This window comes from Melozone crissalis, unplaced genomic scaffold (assembly GCF_028551555.1).
Source record: "Melozone crissalis strain CALT ecotype California unplaced genomic scaffold, PUWL_Pcris_2 ptg000004l_1, whole genome shotgun sequence".
Taxonomy (NCBI): Eukaryota; Metazoa; Chordata; class Aves; order Passeriformes; family Passerellidae; genus Melozone; species Melozone crissalis.
Genome location: NW_026535782.1, coordinates 36,418,870 through 36,438,741, shown reverse-complemented (window position 1 = coordinate 36,438,741; position 19,872 = coordinate 36,418,870). Strand labels below are relative to the sequence as shown.

General features: G+C 43.8%; 1 protein-coding gene across 1 annotated transcript in view; it reads left to right on the top strand.

The window, feature by feature from the left end:
- Positions 1 to 10,416: 10,416 nt before the first annotated feature.
- Positions 10,417 to 19,872, top strand: part of TMCC3 (transmembrane and coiled-coil domain family 3) — a 128,595-nt gene continuing 119,139 nt past the window's right edge. The window contains exon 1 of the mRNA XM_054277398.1: positions 10,417 to 10,459. The gene's annotated coding sequence lies outside the window, so the exon portion shown is untranslated. The remainder of the gene's footprint in view (positions 10,460 to 19,872) is intronic.

Sequence of the window (19,872 nt, the reverse complement as noted above, 5' to 3'; positions counted from 1 at the left end):
AGAATTCAAATAAAATCAAATCCAGATATCTCATCAGATATTGTTTTCTGTGACTTTTCCTGTGATGTTGGGTGTCCCAGCTGGTCAGTCAGCATGGGGTGTGAGCCAGGGGGTGGCAGGCAGCAAGCACTGGAAGCAGCGGGGAATTCAGGGTGTGCAGAGGAAACAGGGCATGTGATCAGTTCCTGGGAGAAAAAAGCCAGAGCTATTTTGGTGGGTGCATATGGCCATGTGGTTTTCTCTAGTTCCAGCTCTTGTGCAACAGTGTTTGTATTTACCTACAATTAACAGCCAACTTTTGAACACAATAAGCCAAACCATGAGGCAAAAGGTTGCCTCATCATTATGAGTTCTTCATGCTGCTCAAGATCCCACCTATTTTTTCTAAGCAGAAAGTAATGTCCTTCTAGGGCTTGACTGAATGCCACTGCAATAGGCATATGGCCTTTCTCTGCCCTTTCCCTGTCAGACTATGAGAGCTGAATCAGTTTAATACATGCTGCCACAGACAATTTATATTTTGCATTTGCTCAAAACAAGAAGTCATAGTTGTGTAGAGCAACTGCTAAAACAAAAAAAAAATTAAAATCCTGTGTAAAAACACATTATATATTGAATTTAAGCTTCCACCATTTGATTTACAATTCTACAGCCAAAATGTATAACAACAACCTCTGTGATGGGAATTGATTTCCATATGATGGGTTTTGTGGAGCAGTAAACATTACACTACTTGGCTAATTCAATGCAGCCATCCATGGTGTTCCCTTTTGCTCTGCACAGCCCATGTCCTGCTCACAGCACACCATGCTAACAGATAAGAAAATGCCAGCTAAATAAAAGTCATCTTTTCAGTGTCTCACTTTTGGGGGTTCTAGTGCTTGCAGTCTTCAATCTGGTGACTGTTTACATTGTTGAGCTTTAAATGGAGATTATCTTGACAAAAGCCTTTTTATGTCTGAGAGTTTCCATTTTTGTGTTGAAATACCAGTTGTCACCCTCAGACTTCATGCCTTTTGATTCTAATAGACAGCAACAAACTTTGATCTAACACTGGGCACCAAAGTTACATTTTCTCTGTGCTGTGTGTGCTAAAGATCATTGTGAAAAACTGTCAGTAAATGCCTGACAGCTTTATTTCTACTTGGCAATTAAAGGGCCTGTCTTGTTTTCCAAATGGCTCTGGAAAAAGTTACACCTTTTTTGCCAAATTTATGCCGTATTACTCCTGCTGTTTAAAATAGTTTTTGTTCTGTAAGAAGGAAACCAACTCCAGTTATAGGGTGGGAGAGGAATATTGAGTAGAGTGGATATTCCTCTACTTATTTTAAGTAAATTTATTTCATGCCCCATGAAAGGAGCCTGCCTATAGGCAAGGTAGAGGGAAACAACTTTCCAGCAGTTGAGCTAGGCAATAAGCATTTCACGTGTGAATGAAATCCACCAGAAGGTACCAACTGGGTAAGGCAGAGAAATATTTCTCCATTTGTTCTGAATTGTCATGTTCTCAAATGCTTGCTCCTATAAAAAGTAGGTAATTATTACAACTTTGAAGTGAGCCATGGTACTTTCAATGCCCGGTGTTGTGTTATGTCATGTTTACAGTTTGGTGTGGATTTGCTGTGGGGCTGTAGAGAGCTGTGCCCTGTGTGATAAATAGTAACAAGAGAGGATCTGCTCCTCAAAATACCCTTCATGTGGAGAAGATACTGCTAGTGGATTGGGAAGGAATACAGTGAATGACACTTCCAAATTGTATTTCTTCTGCAGAGGCAGTGGAAAGCAATGCTAAGAAAGACTGTAAGTAATTTCAGAACAGTCTTGCCTTGTATGGAGTCAGTGCAAGAAAGCATTTCAACTCACAGCAAATTTTAACCACCTAAAGAAAGTGATTAAGGATATTATTTAATACTGTCCTGAGTCAGGACTAATATCTGTTCATTTAAATAAAATCAAAAATTCTGTACGCTGAGACAGAATGCAAAAGTGAAGGCAAACCCCAGTTTGATAAAAGAAATACAGGCCCGGCAGCCTTCCAGAGGGCAGGAATTCTCAAATGTCACTGCAGTTCAAGATGGAAATATTTCCTGGATGCACCAGCTCTGGATCTGAGTTAGCCAACTCTGGGAAAAGCTGGGCTTATTTTTGTAGCAGCTGGGGGAAGAATAACTGTATCTATGGAGCAGGTAAACTCAAATGCAAACATATTTTTGTATCTTTTAGAAAATTTACAGACTTGAACCAGAATGGCAGTTACTGAAATTCTACAAATGCAGCTCAGTGTGCCGAGTTCAGTGAAGTTACATACAGCTAATCCTGTAGGTAACAGGGTAGGTTACCTGTAGGTAACCTGCCATCATTACATGAAAATGTTGGAGGGGAGCACTAGATCTGGCTGAGCTTGTTTCTTCAGCCATAGGATAATGTATTTCCATAACCTCTGCTCTACTCTGCTCTGCCTGACTGGGATATTTTATTCCTTTCAGTGGGTTTTTGCTCCTTAAGCTTACTTATATGCTTTAAAATACATGCTTCTCTGGTTCTCTTGGTCTGGATTTCCTTTACTAGTGAGTGCTGCATACTGATACTAATACCATCACTGAAATAAGCTTGATCTCATGAGTACTGGATCATGTTGAAAGAGCGATACGGAATGAATACATGTTTGCTACTATTGCTTTTTCTGGGAAAAAATATCTTTCTAATACCAACTTTTTTATGTCCCAGTTGAGTTCTTTAACTAAGGTCTATCTTTCTAGTGCTCCCTCTCTGTTGTTTAAAATATATCAAAACAACAACACCGTAGCCAATTAATAACCTACAATATTTTCATATTTGTTTTTCCTACTAATAGTCTTGAAGTACAGGTTTTATTTGCAATGTGCAGCTTGTTTAACCAAGCCAAACTCTGTTCAAATAAAAATACCCCCATGTAAAATTTTCAGCTCCCCTGCAACAGCCTATAGAGGCAGAAAAGGCAGTTTAATAATTTTTGCTGGCCTGAAGCACTCGATTATTAGACAATTTGTTAACTCTTCTAATTCAAATACACAAAAGGGTGAGTAAGCAATAAAGCATTTCAAACCAATCCATCTGGCAGTAGGTAAAATAGCTGTAATGAGCAGCATGTTTACAGAGCACATTTCCTACTCAGTCTAGTCATTTGCAGGATTCAGGCCACGGATGTCACAGGGTGTCTAGGAAGCATTAGATGCGAGGACATGACTGGATGTGAAAGGGGGCTTGGAGGATAATTTATGATGATGGGTGTTTGCTGTTTATGCTCACTTCATTAGCTAAGTCAGTCCAGCTGGCACTGCTGGGACCTCTCTGCTTTCCCTGCTGCTGCTGGCCGCTGGCTCTGAGTTCATAGGTGAGGGAACACAAACATATGCTTGTCAATGTATGAGGTTTTTAATGATGATGTTGTGCTTTAACCCCAGCCGGCAACTGAGCCCTGCTCAGCCTCTCGCTCGCTCACCCCTGGTGAGATCAGGGAGAGAATCAGAAGGTAACAGCTTGAAAAACTCATGAGCTGACATAAAAACAGTTTAATAGGGAAAGCAAAAACCATACATGTGAGCAAAGCAAAAAAGGAATTAATACAGTGCTTCCCGTGGGCGGGCAGGCGTTCAGCCTTACAGGAGAGCAAGGCTCCATCACACAGAACAGGGACTTGGAAGATGAATGCCATCTCTGAATGTCCCCTGCTTCCTCCTTCTTGCCCCAGATTGACATACTGAGTACGATGCCATATGGTGTGGAAAATCCCTGTGTTCAGCTGGGGTCAGCTGTCCCAGCTGTGTTCCCTCCCAACCCCTTGTGCTCCCCCAGCCCTCTCTCTGCTGGGGTGGGTGAGCAGCAGAAAGGCCCTGATGCTGCGGGATCATTGATCAACAACAGCTACAACATCCCTGTGTTCCCAGCACTGTTCCCAGCACTGTTCCCAGCACTGTTCCCAGCCCTACACCAGCTACTATGGAGAAAATCAACTCTGTTCCAGCCAAACACAGCAGAGATGACTGAGGAAGGTATGAGGCATCTCTAATGGAGCCCTTAGAATTTCCCATTCTCTATAGAGGCTGAAAGGGATATATTGTAGTATTTCCCTCTTCTGCAGGCACAGCAAACACACAATCTATTGAGTTTTAAATATGGCAACCTTATTTTGACTTGAGATATTCTGGGATCTAACAAGATCCTGAATTCACTCCCAACATAAGAAGCTTTGTATTTGTCTCAGCCAATGCTATCTGCATAATGTCCTGTTGTGATGAATCTGGATTGCCTTCAATGAGAACACAAGCCTTACTAAATAATAGCAGGATTTGGCTTTGTGTATGAAAAATTATTAGGTGAATGAATCACTAGTAGTTGCAAAAGCAACTGAATAGCTATCTGAAAAGTGAAAACATGAAGTGCTTCTCAATGATCCTGAACACAACAGCTAAAATCACACCAAGCCAACAGTCATACCACAGTTGTGGTAGCACACTGTTTAGCAAGGATGAGCCAATTCTTTTGCTTTTTGAACAATGAATAACACCAAATTTTTACAGTTACAGTCAAATTCCTTGAGTAAATATAGGTGGAAGTGTTCATACAGGCAGCAGCAAGATCACGTACCTCCCAGATTTTAATGACAAAGGACAGATCATTTTCCCACATTTAGTATGAAGAAAGTTACTGGGTTGATGCTCACATTTCATTTTCTATTTGTGCATATAGTGTTATTTTATTTCTATTATGGGCCTTGTGAGCAGACAGCTACTTCCTTTCTTCTGTGAGCTGTCTCATCATTTTAAATTGACATCTTGTGGAGGAGAGAGACAGCATGTGACATGTGTACAGAATCCAAGATTGGTAAGGGTATGCTTTTATTCATTTTAATCACTAAGAAGGAGTGAAGATTGACAGTTCAATCACTCATTAATAAAGACTGACTTTATTCCCATTCATGAAATGGCTAGTCAGATTTTAAAAGATTTTAAAAACAACAACAACAACAATATTATTATTATTATTATTATTATTACTACTACTACTACTACTACTTTCCCCTCATGTGAAAGTTTTAAAAAATCACTGTCAACAAACAGAATTAGTCTGAAAACTATCCCAAAATTACTGATCTGTTTCAGTTGTTGGGTTTTTTGGCAATATCTTTTCTGCTTACAGACAAGAAGCAGGACTTAAGTAAATGCTCACAGTAGTTAAACATGTTGCTAAACCTCAGCAGAGACAGAGAACTAATACATCATTCCAGACAAGAGAGGATCAAACTAGGTTATGTAAATTTTAATTTGCCATGGATAAAGGTCTCTGGCTCTCCTTGACTGAATGAAAACATTCATGAAGAGATGAATGCTGGACTCCACTGTGAAGGACTTGACAGAGCACACCCAAGCCTTGTGCCATTGGTCACTGAGGGAATCAATGCTGACTGGCTCTGGCAGGCTGCCAGGGTGCAGCTTGTGTGACAACACCCTGGACACTCCTGTGGTGGGATGGGCAGGACCAGCTCATGGAAGACAAAATCCCCACATAAACCCAGCCTCAACATGCGTGCAGGGCAAAGGAGGCAATCACGCAACCATGTAAAGTCTTTTCCTCTCTTAGCACTATTCCTCTTTCAATGCCTTTGAAGACCTCTTCAAGCTTTCCCTCCCAAAGCAAGGTTTAGTTAGATTTGAACAGTTTCACACCCATTTCTTTCCTTGATTGCACTGTCAAATGAGATTGATTTGTCAGTTTGTCTTATTGTCTGTTCATGTTCTACAATAAGACGTCAATCTCCCAGACCTAAGAAGCTCATACGGTTTTTTTGGCAGTGAGTCACATTTTCCATGGTTTGGCTGTGAAAATCGTTGTTCTCATTCTTCTGTTGACGGGTTAGGTGAAGGGCAGATAAAGACTATCTCATTATTTAAAAAAAACCCACCTCTTGCTTCGGCTGATTGGGTGGAGAGACGGTTTTGTTCCCATAGCAACATTTTGCATCCAAACCCGCAGAAATGAGGCTGGCTACAGGCATTTCAAACATGCTGCCTTTAAAGAGCAGGTTGTACTCTACAATGTATTTTCATTTTTGCATCTGACAGAATTATTCCGTACACACCAAAGAGGGAAAAAAAAATTAAAATCTTTATATTCACATATATGAAACTGGAGCCTGGTGATACTAGGTGTGCTCCAGGGCACCCCTTGAACTGCTCTGGTAGAATGCTCTGTACTATCAGTTGTCTGGACACCAGAACTTTAAGTAAACCAGTCAGCCCAAAGCTCAGATGTCCCTTTTGTAAGAGTTCTTTTACTTTCAGTGGAGTCAACACCACTGAGCAAGATGTGTGGAGGCAACTGGCTGATGGGCTGAGGAAGAGTAAAACAAGTGGGAGGCTGTACCTCAGAGAGGTGGGGCAGCACTAGGGGATGGGCTGCTGGATTCTTGCAGATAGGATGAAGGAAAAAAAAGTCTTTCCCAATACAAGGAGCTGCTGAGGGACGACACCATTGGACAAAGAGTGGAGGATAAAAGTAATTTATGTTGTGGGTTTTTTCACCCTGTAAATGCAGATCAAACAGTAGCAGGGGGAATTTCTGTGGGAATTGGACTTCAATGACAGAGGGACAAGACAAGGAATGTATTTTGCTTCAGGATTTTTGGCTCATTTGTGAAAAACTGGAAAATAAGGACAGGCCAGAAGAAGTTTGTAGCAGTCTTTAGGGAAGATGATACAAACTAGCCCTACCTCTTTGGCTGTCATCCAGCTGTGTTTATCCAGACAGAACCTCTCAATCAGCACAAGTCTTGTTCAGGCAGAACTGGAAAATTCCATGCTTTTATCCAGGATTTCACTTTGGCAGATAAACAGTTTGATGGGACAGTACATGTCAGAAGCACAGTGGTTTGGTCCAGGAAAAAATGATTAATTCCTCCAGAAGGACAAAACTGCCAACAAAACGCGCACATAGAGGAATTGTTAGAGTATTTAAAGAATGGTATATTATATTAGTGATACCTTAATGGGAAACTGCATCACCTTTTCTTCATGTTTGGCTTTGGGCACTGATAAGCAAAGTATGACATTAAAAATAACAAAACGTTGGTGTTATTATCCTTAGTGGGAACAAGTTGGGAGCACTGTAGTGTAGCACCATTCAGCTGGTAATGTAAAACTGTAAAATTACCCAAATATGAGAAGGCAGCAAACTGTTACCTAAAGCTTTTTGGAGGGAAGGAAATGCAGACAGATTGATTTGAGAAGTTTTGTGGAAGGAAGACACCAAAAAACATGAGTGAAAGTCAGAGGAAATAAGAAGCAGGTGTGTTCATGCTGAATGCCAGTTGTTCTCCAGTTATCCAGATTTCATCTGAGCTACCCAGCATGGGGTGGAATTCCCACCAATCATATTCTGATTAAGTGGCATTATTGCATGTGCCTAAAGCTCTTTAAAAATAAGCAAACTGACATGGCTTTGTCAAAACAAGCTTGAAAATAATCGTACAATGCTCGTGGGTCTTTATTTTTATTAGAGAGCTTTTGGAGGAGGGAGTATGTTTTTGTAGAGGGTCTGTTCCTGCAGACAGTGGATCAGTTCCACCAAATCACACATTGCTTTGTGTTCAGACTTCCTCTGAAGATGGTAAGGAAAGTGGGCTAAAAGTGTGAGAGGAAAGGGGCACACAGACTGATGTAAGAGTGAGTGTACTGAGCAGGAACATGAAGCTACAGCAGCAGAGGGGCAGGAGAACGTGGGTGCCAAGGGCTATGTCCAGTCATAACAACTGATAAAAACCAACAAAAAACACCACAAATCTCAAAATCACCATGATGGGATGAAAGAGTGGAAACACAAGCAGTCCTGAGGCCCTGAAATGATGTTATCTCAGACAAGACAAGACAAGTCAGTAAATTTAATTATTTGCTGCTGCTTGGCCAGATGGCCTGGAGTTGCATCAAAAATCCCTACCCACCACATTTCTCGATAGGTCAGGATTCCAAACTTTTCCTCTATCTTAAAATGCTTATGTTTTCAAAATAAAGGGATGTACTTAAATTTTTACAGCTCCAGAAAAAAAATGCAGAGGTCAGCAGTGCAAGGAGATAGAGATGTTACGAGAAAGCAATTTAAAAACATGCACTGAGGTGAGTTATCTACACAGCCTTGGACACCAGGATCCATCTCCAGGATGGAGCAAATGGCTCAGCCCTGAACTGAGGAGATGGAAGCTCTGGCCTTGAGATGGGAACCAGACTTCCACAACCTGTTGTTAGGTGTCCCAAGGAAGTTGTTCTCTGAAAAATCTCTTTCTGTTGCATTCTCTTTGGATAGTTTCTGGCTTATCAGGAGATGAAACCTGTTCCAATGTATTGGATCCTACTAATGGATAAAAGGCCAAGTTGGAGTACTCTAAGAACGCCACACATGTAATTTTGGCATTGCAACACCTAAATTTCAGTATTTCAACTCTTTTTTAATCACACACTGAGATTTTCTTCAAAAAAGACATGATTTCAGAGCACATATATTTTCCTGAGTGTAACTACAGAGAAAACAAGCTAAATACCCAGAGAAGATTCCCCTATGTATATGATCTAGGATTATTGCTGATGTTCTTATTCTTTGTTATTATCCCATTTCACTTATTAGTAAACTAGTAGTTGTATCAAGCTTACCCAATCAAACCTCATGCAAGAGAGGAATGTCTGGAAAAAGGGAAATCTGTGTGAGAGTCTGTCACAGCTGGGGTGACAGCAGGTACATGAAGAGGGATGTGTCTCAGCATTTTACACTGGGTAGTGGCCAAGAAGAGTTAATGTTTGTAGCAGGCAGGATTCTTGGAAACACTGCTGATTTCTGTCCATGGTCATCTACAGTGACTCTGAGAACATCCTACTGTACCTGTAATATGGACATCTTGACAAAACTCAGGGTTCTGCATTTTCAGGAGACAAAAGAAAGGGAAGAGGCAACGTGAGCAAGTGAATAGGAGCACTACTGAAGTCTGTACAATCAGTCCTGAGAGAGCAGAAGTACCTAACAACCCGCAGCAGGAGACACAAATCAACATGCTAAAAGGAGTACAGCAAATCTTAGCCCAATAGCTGACACTGGCCATAACCAGGAAAGCAAACTGCTAGTCATGCACATTCCACTCAAGTGACAACCCCACCATTTGAGCACCTCAAGGCAACATTGTGCTGGGTGACACCATAAACCTACCACAAGACCAAAAGCAGCAACATTTGACTCAGCATCACAAACATGATGGCCAAAATTTGATGGCCAAGTACTCTTGGCTTGCTGCTCTCCATGACACAATGTTACAAACTTGATACTAATCTGCCAGTGAATATTCTCTTTCTTCAGCTAAACTGCTCCTGTCAAACCAAGTTCAAGTGTAAATGTGATGACAGTTTTCTCTAACTTGTCTGCTTTTTATTTATTCACTATCTTGCTAGAAATTAATTTCTGTGGGTTGCTACACGCTCACAGGACTGAGGTTTCATGAAAAGTTACTCGAAGAATGTACCAGGACACAGAGAAGACTTGAAATATGGGTTGTTCTAAGATAAGTGGCATCCTTCATAATGTGAAATGTGCGGTCAGTCCTCTCCTGCCGAGCCAGAGCCCAAGCTGCTGCTCCGCGTTTGGCTGCTGGCACAGGCTCACCCGGAAGGTGTGTGCAGGTGTAACACGCCAAGATTCACCTCCACACACCCGACAGCGGGAGCTCTGCATTCTTGCATTTAACATTATTACAGACAGTGCGTAATAATTAACAAAGAATATCTTCTGAGATCGGATTCTTTTTTAACTTGAGAACGGTTTGTCACTCTGATGGTGTGCTATAGCTTTCAGGAAAAGTAAATTGCTGCTGGAATGTGTGTGATTTGCTTCGAGTGAGACTTGCTTCGTTACGAGAAGCTGGAGCACCCAAAGGAGCGCGGTCCAAGCAGCTTCCCACGGAACCTGGCTGTGGCGATGCAGCCATCCAGCTCCTCGGACCCTCCAGCCATCCCTCCCGCCGTCTCCTCGGACCCTCCAGCCATCCCCAGAGGGAGCAGCCCCGGCCCTGCCCTGCCGTGACCCGGACTGAAGCGGCGCGGCTGAGGGGCGAGCGCTGCTTTCCGCGGGGGGCTCTCCACAGCGCTCAGGGCGCCCACGCGGGGTGACACGGAGCCGCCGGGAGCCAGGCGCCCGCTCCGCGCCCTCCCCGGCGCGGGGCAGCGGGCGGGGGCCGCGGCCGGGGAAGGGGCCGGGCCCACCCACGGCCGCCGCCGCCGCCCGCCCCCCCCGCGGCCGCGCTGTCTCGTGGCGGGCGCGGCGTTGCGCCGCGGCTCAGAGCGGGCAGGCGGGCGGCGCGCACGGAGGGGCCGCCGCGCCGTGAGGGGCGGGAGAGCGCGGCGCCGCGGCGGGGAGCCCCCGGCGCCGCCCGCCCAGCATGCTGCGCAAGGTAAGCACCGCGCCCGCCGTCCGGCTCCGGGCGCCGACCCGGGCGGGGACGGGCGGGCACGGGAGCGGGGGCAGCGGCGGGCCCGTCGGGGCCCCGCCAGGTGGCGCCTTGGCGCCGGGCGGCCCCGCGGGGCAGTCGCGCCCGTGAGGGCGGGCGGGGCGCGGAGCCGCGGGCGCGGTGCGAGGGGCGCGGTCCCAGGTGCGGACAAACTTTGCCTCCCCGGGCGGGCCGTGCTCCGGCCGGAGTTGCCGTGGCTGCCGGCGGCGGCGGAGAGCCGGGGCGCGGGGTGTCGCCGCAGGCCGCCGCCGCGGGCTGGAACGCGGGGCGAGCGCCGAGCGGCCGGAGGCGCCCGGGGCTGCGGGCGGGAGCGGCGGCCGTGCGGGGCGGGCGGCCGGGAGCTCCCCGCCGCTATTGTTCCCTGCACGGCCGCAGAGGATCCCTGGGCTGCGGGAGCTCGGGCACGGATAGACTTGGGCGAAGGGAACAGCTCTGCATCCACACTAGGCAGCGGCGCTGGCGGTGCTGTGTGCAGGCGAACGCAAGGCTCTCAAGTCCAAGGCGCTGCTAAAAGGTGTAGAAAAATAACCTGAAGCTCTTAGCCGAGGAGAGGGTGCTACCCAACCAGACCCCACTTCGGAGCTGGACCCAAAGGCTCTTAAAGTCAGTAGGGATCCTTTCCCTGACATCTAGCTCCAATCACAGTTTTCATTGCTCCTTCCAAATAGGGAAGCTTCCCTTCCCTGCAGACTTGGGCTGCATCCTGAAACAGGCTGTAGCAGGAGAGTGCTGTAGCAGGAGAGTGCCAGTGTGGAAGGCACGTTATCAAAAGAGTGAATCACGCAACTGCTCAGGTTTTTGTCCCGCTGTTGTTTCTGTTTTGCTCCCATTTTGTGTGATCTTTCCAAATTTTGTTGTTACATCCTTAGGTCCATTAGCCTAAGTGTGCCCTAGTTCAGACAGCTGGAGTAGTATGACATCTCTCAAAATTCGTGTTAGAAGACATAGGAAATCTCTTCCATCACTTCCTGGTGAATGAGGTGGTTGAAGCCTGGGGTCCTCTTCAGCTGTGCTCAGCCACAGATCCAGGTTGCAAAGGCTGTGCTTGGTTTGGCAGGGCCAGGGGAACACAGATAAGCAAGATGATTTCTCTTTGTTTTGGGAGGAACCCTCTGCTTAGCTGGACTCCCTAAGCCTGATATTGCTAATCCCTTTTGCAAATAGCAGTATTTTACACTTAGTGTTAATTATTGTGTGTTTGTTGTATGGTTTGGACAAGCTGGTTAAGAGAAAGCTGCATAATTCTACCCTTTCATAGTGAATAATGTGGAACAAATGCTTTATTTGGATTTTATCTTCTTCCACTGCCCATCATAGTCCTTTGCTCTAAGGAGAGGAAATGCAGAGGTAGTGGTCAAGATTTTATCTTAAGGATTTATCAAAGGGCGAAATTACCTTGGGAATTGTGGATACAAGGTATTTGAGCTTTTTTTCTTTTTCTTACCTTATTCTGTGGCTGCTCAAGGGCTGAATTGGGTTTGAGGGTTGGTTTATGCTGTCATCCTGTTGTGTGCTGCATGTTTATGAGCTGTCCATCACAGACTGACCTCCATGTGAATTATGAGCCACTTGTGCTAAATTCCTCTGCTGTACACGACTAGAGCACTGCCAAGAGATGTTAAACTAAGCTAACTTTAGCTTAAAGTGATCAAATTTGTACTTCCTAATTTTTAGGCCACACCTTAGCACTAATGAAGGCTGCATAACAAATCATCTGAGAAAGTAAATCTCCTTTAAGACAAATGGAGCAAGAAGTAAAAAGAAATTGCAGTTCTCACTTTGAATTGGGAGCGCTCTGATTCTACTTTAGGCATTCCACTGGGCAACCTTCCTTGCTGAGTTCATAGTCCTTAGCATGTCTTGGAAAAACAGTAGTCAATGTGGGGAGCCAACAGTGAAATTAATTTCATGCCATGGCTCTCTAGGATGGAGAACGAAACTTCAGTGTTGACTGCTTTGTCTCCTCTTTATTCTCTGCTATTCCAGAGGATTTTCTACAATTTCCATCTTAACATCCCCTTTTTTTGCTTTTTATCTGTCAGAAAGGGAACATAAAACACAGAGAAACCTTTGTTTTTCTATTTTTCCCCCATCATGTGGTTTTGTGGCCAGCAAGAGGAAGCCTAACATTTGAGACCCCTCTGTTTTCCTGTCCCTAAATACAGTTAATGTTTCAGTGATTGCTTCAAAAGTAAGTAAGTAAATAAATAAATAAAGCTGGGCCACTGAGTTGGAAAGCTCAAGCTCTTGCATGGGATTTAGTATGGGTCAAAAACTTTGTGTTAAATCTACACTTTCCATTTGGTTCATGTTCTCCAAGGCCATCTGTGCTCATAAAGGAGCAATAAGTAAAAGAGTTGTTTGGGTGCCTCATTAACATAAGAAAAGCCTGGCTGGAGATATGAAGTAATGTCCTTTCCCTTTCTGTTTGAGATGCAGTGAATTTCCCTTTCTGTTTGAGATGTACTGAATTTCAAGCGTAACGCAGAGAAAATGGCTCTGTGAAGATGGGTGGAATCAGTGAGATGTTGGTGCCTCTGGGGAGCCGCTCTCTAGTTGTGTGGCTGGGGTGGGCTTTCCCCAGGCTGAGCCCTTGGCTCCCAGGTGAGCTGATGTCCCTGAGGAGCCTGCTGCTCCCTGTGCCTCAGTCACTGGGGTGGGATGGTGGCAGAGGCCAGCAGTGCTGTGCAGAGGCTGGCAGTGCTGGGGCCTCAGGAGTGACACAGCGTGCGCTGTGCAGCCCCTGTGCCCATTTGCTCCTGGGTCCAGGGGGACCTCTGGGGCAGAGAGCCCTCCCTGTGTTCCTCAGGTCCCTGCCAGAGCTGTGGGGGACAGCAGAGCAGTGCAGGCTGAGTGAAATCCAGCGCTGTTTGCGTCGGGGTGTGCAGCGTGGCACAGAGAGCACCATGGACAGGGAAGGATGGGCAGCAGCAATGCTCTGCTGGCCTGCTGCTTTCAGCATTCTCTGCTGGGCCTGGAGCTTAGCTCAACAGTTCTTACCACGTCCCTGCCTCTGCTCACCACTCCTTCTGGCTCCTGCAGCTACTTGTGTCCAACTTGTTCTTCACAGAGGGAGTGCATTCTAAAATCCTTGGAGTACTAGTGAGGTTATTGATTACTAATTATCCTGACACCATATTTGAGATGCTTTATAGGAGTTTGATTGTTCCAGACAGAGTCCTCCCCTTTTCTTGTCTCTACACTCTCTTTTCAGACTTCAGAAATCTGATGGCTGTGAGTACAGATCATCCTGGGCACCACTGCTTCTCTTGCTCTTCAAGCTGTTCAAAATAGTTAGAAATGACACAGATAGCACAGACATGTCCAAGTTCTTTCTTGCTTGTGAACCCTGTTGTGTAACATGTATGTGCTGCAGCTGCACGTGTAACTAATGTCAGCTGAGGCTGCTCTGTTTGATTTCATTCCACATGAAAGATCTGGTTCTTTTCCTTCCATATGCCCCTCTTTTCACTTAGTTTCTTATTAGTAAGAAAATGATAATGCATATAGAAGCAGGAGGAAAACCCCTGATGTTGTTTTCCTGTTTTTGTGTACCTCCTCCTTCCTGGTCATTCCAATACAGCAGACTGGCCTTTTAGTTAATGGAGACAAGCTGTGTGTTAGACATTGCAGGAATGTGGTGGCAGAGAGGACAGGCTGCATTTCCAGGTAACAGATGGAAAGCCACTTCTCCAGACCTCAACAGTCTTGTCTCGTTGGATTTGTTCCTCTCAGTTTCTCTCGCCAGATGACCTACCTGTCCTAATGGACCATATTAGGAGTTAATTTATTCAGTCTCAGCAGTCTGTCACCAGATCACTGAAGTACATATTACATGTAAATTCTCACTTATGTCTGCTTATGTTATCTCTCTTGTTCATTTCCACTAGGGTAAACAAATTCACGTGTCAAATACTGCCAGTGTTATTTCTTCAGGAAGGATATGCCTACACTTGGAAAATAATGAAAATCAAATACATCACCAAGAAATTAGTACTTAGGAACAACAAAAAGGAAAAATTAGTATGAGCAGAATATACTGAAAATTCAGGCTGGGCTAAACAAAGTCTGTAATGAAGGTGAAATTGTGTGCTGCTTCTATTTTTATTAGCTCTCATTTAGTACTCTTAGGTGGGTTTGGTCTCTGATACTCAATAATCTGTAACTACTCTTTGTACTTATGGGGAGGGAAAGGAAAAATTCTAAGCCTGTTTAATTCATGATGTAGTGAGGAGGGACAAATATACCTTGCCAGGTACAGAACAGTGCTTGCTATAAAATTTATTCATCAGGTATTTCAGCAGAATGAAGGCTTTATTTTTAGCAAGTTGTCATTGTCTGGTCTTTACAATTTGTTGGGCAAAAACTGGGACAATTTGTGCTAATGTGGGAGCATGGCACTGTGGCTCTGCTGGGAAAGAAACTTGCCCTTTTGTAATATTTATCTGCTCAGAAATTGCCTTCAAATAGTATATAATACTGTCAGTCAAAGACTAAATTTCAGGGTTGAGGTAATACAGAGATTTTCCTTTTCAGCTATTTTAGAGGCTCTACTATTTTGACTGCCCTCAGGGAATATGAAATGTGTTAGCAGTTAAATCCATGACAACAGATAACTTAGTTAAGCATTAGATCTAGCTGAGTTAACATGCACTCAATTTAACTGGCTAAGGTACAGGCCACCCTGGCACGAGGGAGCACTGAATGAATCCTGGCTCCAAACACAGCAGAGTGCAGCTCAAACAGGGGGCTTTCTCCTTTGGGAGGAGGACAGACAGACAGACAGAGATTTCTTCTACAGTTGGGCATGCTCGGCGTGAGTTTAAGTGGATTTTAGTGAATTTGCAGTGAATCGAGGTGCCTGCAGGTGTTTAAGTGCCTAAAAGATCTCATGATGTGCATGAGGATTTCAGTGGGAGATCAATATCAGTTTTGAAGGACTAGAAAGGATTTCCTTTACCTCAAGCTCCTCTTTGCTAAGGAGTTCATCTTTCCCATCACTGCTTCTACTGTGGTTTTTTATTGTGATTCAACTGATTAGCAGCAGGATTCATCTCTTCCAGCAGTGTCTGTGATGCAAAACCAGATCAAAATGGGGTCAACATTTTCCAGTGCTTGAAGACTTGAAAGTGGCAAGGATATAAAGGGGACCTAGGCAATGAGGCTGAGACTTCAGGCTCAGCAGTGGTGTTTGCTGTGGCAGACACTAGATGATGGAAGGATATTTATTTCTACTCAGCAATATAAAATAGGATGTTTAAAAGATAGGGTGAATTTTTCTGCAGAGTTCAAGGTCTTAAGTTGAAAGTACTTTATTGTGGTATAAAGAAATATCAATGGGATATCTCAGATATATCTACCATTTACTTAAAACCTGCCCTAAGATTTATTTTCTTAAAATTCTACAGTAAATTTCTTTAAGAGTGGGCAATAAGGAATCAAAATGTAATGGAAAGTCAATGGGTTTTATGTATCAAAGTCCCTGGGTTCACTTTCTAAAATAGCATGTAAATGACTGATGTGCTTTCAACTGTCTTATATTTTTATCTGCCACCTCTGTTGATAAGCAGAGAGGAGAGCAAGGTATAATTGACATGGGGAGGAAGAATAGGAAGTGACTGATTGTTCAGTCTGTGTCAGCAGAACTGGCACCATCAAATGAAACCACCAGGCCCCTCATGTTCAGAGCAGAGGAATGGGCTCTGCATTTACCTGTGGGGTGCCTGACCACTGGCTGTTGGGGGGAGCACGAGTTTCCATGGATTCAAATTCACACAGAACATGCCCCTGAGGATAAAGTGAACACTGCTGGCTCAACACCCCCTTGACCTGCACATCTGCAGCAGCTGGGAGGGATTCTGGGGAGCAGCATTCCATGGTTACTCTAGTCATGGGAGTCTTCCCAACATATCCACTGTTGGCCACTGTTCCAGCCAAGATCCAGGCATGGATTTAATATGAACCACTATGTTCCCTACCATCTAGCAGCACAGAACTGAGCTTTGTTTTCTGCTGAGCTTGCTTGTGAGATAGTCAACCTGCTAGTCATACCCTTGATTAAGCATGTCACCTGAGAAAAGTTTTATGAGTCTATGTTTTCTCACAGAATATGTGCATAATTTGAGATTGCAGTTGTGAGAAAAGAAATGGAGGAAGGCTAAGATGTCTTAAACAGGTTGACTTCAGTGAACTAAACCCAGAAGGATTTGATTAAATTATTTCTTTTGTTCAAGGTGGCCCTTCAGGGCAGGGGTAGGTCACGATGGCTGGTTGCACGTTCGTCAAAAGCTTGGCTGTGCCAGGCTGAACATTTCTATTTCCTCTTGTTCTGAGGTGAAGACAAAGCACTTTCTAGCGCAAAGGACACAGAGAAGGGCCAGTTAACATCTTTTCCTCTATATGTTCTCCACTGCTGAAATACTGTCCTACTGACAAGACAATTAAATCTTAACTTTAAGAAACATATATGAAAAAAATAGGCAGGCATGGGGAAAAAAGGGGAGAGATGAGCTGATTGAAGAGTAAGTAAAACATCCAAAAGGCTTTGATAGTCTCCAGTTGTAAGGTAAGAAATGGCTAAAGTTCCCCTTTTCTGCTCTGCTCCAACATCTGTGCATATCTTGACAGATCTCATGAGGCTTCAGGACCTTTAAAATCAGGACTCTGGCTCTCTGGTCACTGTTTTCCTGCTTCTGAGCAATTGGTCTTAAGCCATTGGATTTAATGTAGTTGAACTTGACCTTGAATGCCAGAAACCATCATGAAAGAAAATGCTTCACTAGCCCATATTATTCTTATCAAACTGTTTTGAAATAGAAAATTAGGTTTTTATTAAAAAAAAAACAAAACCAAAACCAAACAAAACCCAGAAAATATATTTCTGAGAAAAGCATTAGTATTACATTGAAAAATTAACCTCTATTTGAAGAAAAAAAAAAAAAGCAAGCTTAAATATCTTTATTTTTCTTTATGGGAAATCAAAATATTTTCCAGGAGAAAAATAAATAATTTTTCCCTTACAGCAATACAGTATTAATGCTTGATAGTTTGATTCAGATATTCTACTTTTTATATTTTTATTTGTAAATTAGTTAGTTTTTTGGGTTTGGGGTTTTCTTGCTGTTGTGGTTTGTTTGTTTGTTTGTTTTATTATTGCTTGTATTTGCATTTGCTAGCATACAATTATTCATTCCAGTACACTAATTTGCAAGTCTCCTAGTAGTTCTCCATTCTTTACAGGTATTCTAAAAAACATTTTGTTTCGTGTTCTTATTGTCTTTTCCAGCTTATTTCTGGACAGATGAATAAACACACTTTTTAATGCATTTCAATTATCTTACTTTTTGTCAAGATGTACTTTCAGGTAACACAATTAATTAAAACTCCATTAACTGTTTAAAAAGGATGTATCCCCTGGTGGCAAACCTTGGGTACTGGCCTACTTGAGTTAATGAGTGTGAATGGATGAAAAATAAATATTGATTTGCTCAAAATAACGGGGATTTTTAAAATCCTTTTGCTTGCTTTTTATGTTTAAGCCCAAAGAGATATACTTTCCATTGCTTTTTTACCACTGAGATTCAGTCTGTTTGGTTCTTCCTGAGGCTTAGAGCCTGTTTCACAAACAGCGTGGCCAGCAGGCCCAGGGCAGTGATTGTCCCTCTGTACTGGGCATTGGTGAGGGCACACCTCAAACCCTGTGCCCAGTTCTGGGCCCTTCTCTGCAAGGGGCTGCAGTGGCCAGAGAAGGCAGCAGAGCTGCTGAAAGGTCAGGAGAGTGAGAGAGAGTGTGTGAGGAGCTGGGGGTGTTGGGCCTGCAGAAAAGGAGGCTCAGAGGGAACCGCATCACTCTCTAAAGCATCTAAAGGAGCCTGTGCCAGGTGGGGCTCAGCCTCTGCTCCCAGGCAGCCAGCAACAGGACAAGAAGACAGAGCCTCAAGCTGCACCACAGCAGGTTCAGGCTGGATATTGTGAAGAATTTCTGCATTGAAAGTGTTGTCAAATATTGGAATGGACTGCCCAGGGAAGTGGTGGAGTCACCGTCCCTGGAGGTGTTCAACACATGGCTGGACGTGGCACGAGTGATACAGTTAAGCTGGCATGCAGATGTTTAGTCAAAGGTTAGATTCAATGATCTTTTCTTTTTTCTGTTGCCTTCTCTGATGTTGAAAGCAGGGCTGGTTGTCAAGGCTTTCAGTGCCACTTGCAGCTGCCAGGTCAAACACTTGTCTGGGCAAACTGTGCTTTTGTGGCTTGCAGAACACCTGCACAGGAGGCAGCTGAGCACAAGAATAAGTGAATGAGAGAAAGGAGCAGGGAAAGGGTCCTTCTGAAGAGTGGTAAGTGTTATATTACATGAATAAATTTCAATTTTTTAAATTACTGGAGAAAAGTGTAGCCAGAGAGCTTTCTAGGCTGCAATCCTGAGTGCTGTTGTTGCAGAAACTGTGTAGAATGAGTTGAGGGTGTGAAGAATAAAATATCCCTAGCCTTGGGTGATAATAGAACCCTCTGTCTTCTGATAGTTATTTATCATTCATTCTTTTAATGTGTGATTCAAGAGGGTTTTTTTATTCAAGAGTAGTTTTTAGCTGAGTCCTACAACAGGTGACTTGTTTCAGCTACTGTTTTCAGATTCTAAAAGGCAGGAGTGCAGATTTAGCAAGCAAGAATGTGTATCTACATATATAACACTCGGGTAATTCATGCATGTTGAGACAAAGATAACAGATTTATATCCTAATACACTGGTGTACCAGTTCTAGTGGTGAGACTGAGTAGTCAAGGCTTTTGTGCTTGGAGCCTCTGCTGCCAGACTACAGAAACTGAATAACTGAAAAAAAAAAAGGTGAAGTTACTTTTATTCAGTACTCTCTTACAACAATACAGCATTGGTGGAGAATGAAGGAATCTGAAGTCCCTGGTAATGGATAGTAATCTAATGTAAATCCTCAGGCAAGTGAAGTTAATGTATTCTCGGCATGGTGCCTGGAGTAGGATGGGGGGAGGAATGGGAAGGGATGAATCAGCTCTCATGTTTTGCAAGATCCTGCCTTCTAGTTCAATATTGTGTTGTTTTCTTTGCCTAAATTTATTCCTGACAGGTGGTGACAGAATGTTTTCATTAAAGAAAAGTTTCCTAGAATTGCAGAAATCATATAAATTCTCCTGTGGCAAACTAGCATTCAGACTTACAAGTGGCCATATTCTCTTTGCCAGCTCTTAAAAGCTTAGGAATTCCTCATTGCTGCCTAAAATCCTTTTTTTCTCTGGGCCCCATTATCCAGCAGGGAGCACAGAAGTGCAACTCCTGCTGCTGACCCATGCACAGAGGGAGAGCAGCTGCCCAGGACTCC